Consider the following 3,445-nt stretch of genomic DNA (forward strand, 5'->3'; position numbering starts at 1 on the left):
TTTTGAATTACGCATTGTAAACTAAATAATAGCATAATTGAAAACCATAACAATTCAACTAATTATTTTAAAACTGTTGAAATCGAACGTGGACAGATTTTTTTCAACAAATTTGTCAAATTCCCGGTCAAAAAAAAGAAATTCACTGTCATTTCCCGATCCAGCGGTCACCCTGAGCTACATTTCCAAATGAAGGATCATTGTTATTCAATTTTACATTGCAATTTAAGATGAATTAAGTAGGCTTTCGAAAAAAATTCTGATAAAAAAAAAAAAGATTCCCTACCATTTCGAGGTATCAGTGCCAGAAAAAAGAGCACGGAATAATATTTATGCGATTTATTTTCTCTTTCGTTGGCAAATATCTGTAAACATATTAATACAAAATAATAAATAATACTATCAACAAAACGTGTGACTGGATTTCGGAAGAATAGTTTTCAGGTTCGTTAGTACATAACAAAGTTAAATAACTTTCTATAACTGTTCTTAAATTAGACTTCAATATACAATTTAAAATTAATTCTGTAGCAACGTCAGCAATGAATATTGGAAGTGAGATGAGGTTCTGACCTTTGATATACGATCAAACAGATTGAAATCAAAGTGACTAGTTTTCTGCATTTTAGTAATACATTCTCTAACGAAATCATCATCATCAGAGCGGAAGAAATCAAATGAAGACTGAGAATTTAACTCAATAAAATATCTACATCCGAATAATCTTATATCTAGTTCACAGTAATAATCCTAGGACTATAAATAGGATTTATAGGGATTTAGTTAAATAGAAATAACTTTCCTTGAATAAAAGGCTTTAACATTTGATAAAAAGTTATAACTATGGAAGTATACAGTATGAGTTTGCACACAAACTGTCATGCATAAAACTTTCTTAATAATAAAACGAGCGATAAATAATTAGACTTGAACAGATATCCTTTCAGAAAATCTAGAATCAATCATTATAAACCGACAAGTTAGTATCTGATTAGACCATTTTTCTCGAAAAGTAGAAATCTTTGATGTTTTAGTATAAAAATCGACGACGACGGCGGCAATATTAGACTTTAGAACATTTAAATATCAAAGATTAGCTGACTACGAGTATCCAAAGATTATTCAGTTTATCCAAATTGAAAAATGTCCACTTTCACAAATATTTTTCTACTTCTGCTTTCTTTATTTTCCCACTCTAGACTAATCTTCATTTTGAAATTGATCCTCGATCGTAGACTGACTGTGATACTTAATTTCCAGACTAATCTCAATTCTTTAATTTTGCAAAAATGAAGAAGACGAGAGGATCTATTTTAGTCTTGATTAATTGACTCTGGGAAAATCGAGTAGTTTAGGCATTAAGAAATACTTGGATTGGCTTAGAAGTTAGTTTTCGGTTCGTTATCATTGTCATTTTGTACGCGTGAATTAATTGGTTCATTCATTAATTCATTCATTAATGCATTCCAATGGCATTGACATAGACAGTGCGTCCAATGGAAGCACAGGGCACTCAAATCATAATCATAATCGTAATTATAATCATGATTAAAAGTTAGATCGAAAATTTTAATATCTTTCATTTCTCTATTCTAGACTGGAAGCTATAACGAAGATTCATTTCGTCCTTTGAAGACAATTGGTAGATTTACGTACAATGAATACTATCAGTTTAAATAATGAAAAACGAAGGGCTGCTACGGAATAATTATTTTAAATTTGTAGTTCAACTTATTTGAGAAAAAAAATTACTATAAAAAAAAAACTGTTTTTCAATAGAGGAAGATATGTTTCGCTTGAAATACAGATTCGTAAAAAAATGTTTTGTCTTCTGGTTTTTTAAAACGCTGTAATCGTAGAATTATAGAGGGATCACATTGTAAAAGAAACGCAAAAAAGGGGAGATTTGGTAATTTTTTCACGAAAAAGGGAGGAAATCTTGTATCTTGAAATTAATTGTTTTAAATGATTTTTTAATCAGTTCTGCTATTCAAGAATTTATATGCACAAATTTGGATATAGTTAAGAGTAGATGACCCGAGTTGGTATTTTGTATCTCATAAATTCCTGACTGAGAGAGCATTCAATCAATATTAATTTGCCAGTAGCGACCCGTTTTTGAAAAAATCTAGTTTTCTCTTCTTCAAAATTCTTGTTTTATGAATTGGAATGCCATTTCTAAGAGTGACGAATTTTTCACTCTTGAATTTTCCACTGTTGAAAATCAAATTTTATTTTCAACGGTTAAATTTTGATAAATTGAATTTTCATCCGCCGAAAATTCAATAATAAATGTTCTTCCATTTCCAATAGTTGGACATTCAATTTTCTTCAATTTTCAACGATTGAAAATTCAATTTTCAATTTTGCTCAATTTTCAAGAAATGAATTTTCAATTACAATTTTCCTCAATGTTTGATTTTAAATGTTCTATAAATTTTAAACTTAAACTTTCTACTGTTGAAAATTTGAATTTGTCTCAATTTTTCTTCAATTTTTTACGGTATAAAATTCAATTATCTTAAATTTTTTAAAACATAATGTTTAACTGTTAAATATTAAGCCAAACATTTTTGAAAATTTTTAACATTTGTATGCTCTACTGTTGAAAATTCAAAGATCAATTTCCTTCAATTTTAGATTTTAAAAAATTTTCAACAACTGAATGTTCATCTGTTGGAAACTAAATTTTTTATTCAATTTTATTCCATTTTTAACAGTAGAATTTTTTCCAATTTCAGCAGCTAAGTCAACAATTTTGTTCAATTTTCAAGAAATGAATTTTTCTCAATTTTAAACTTCAATTCTATACTGTTGAAAATTAAAATACAATTTTCCTTCAATTTTCAACAATTTACTTTTCATATGTTGAAAATTGAATGACTTTCCTTCAATTTGTTTAAAAATTAAATTTACTGTTGAAAATTCAAACATGAATTTCATTTAATTTTAAATTTTCTTCAATTTTCAACAATGGAATTCTCATTGTTTGAAAATTCAATTATAAATTTTCTTCAATTTCTCACAGTTGAAAATGCTATTTTCAATTTTCTTAATTTTTAAAAAGAAGAAAATTCAATTCTCAAATTTGCTCATCTTTCAACAAATGAATTATAAATTTCAATTTTCTTTAAACTTTCCATTTTCATTTGTTGAAAACTAAATTATAAATTTTATTCAATTTTTAACAGTTAAAAAATTCAATTTCCTTTTCAATTTGCAACAGTTAAGATTTCATATGTTCAAAATTCAATTATGAATTTCTTTCAATTTTCAAAATTTTAAACTTCAATTTACTTCAATTTTCAGAATTTAAAAATTAACTTTACTTCAATTTTCTACTATTTATATTATTGGAAATTACCTCACGAATTTTTTTCCATTTCATTCCATTTTCATCATTTAAAAATTCAATTTTTTTCAATGTCCAACCCTGAAATTGTTA

The sequence above is a fragment of the Belonocnema kinseyi genome, chromosome 8 (assembly GCF_010883055.1).
Source record: "Belonocnema kinseyi isolate 2016_QV_RU_SX_M_011 chromosome 8, B_treatae_v1, whole genome shotgun sequence".
Lineage (NCBI taxonomy): Eukaryota > Metazoa > Arthropoda > Insecta > Hymenoptera > Cynipidae > Belonocnema > Belonocnema kinseyi.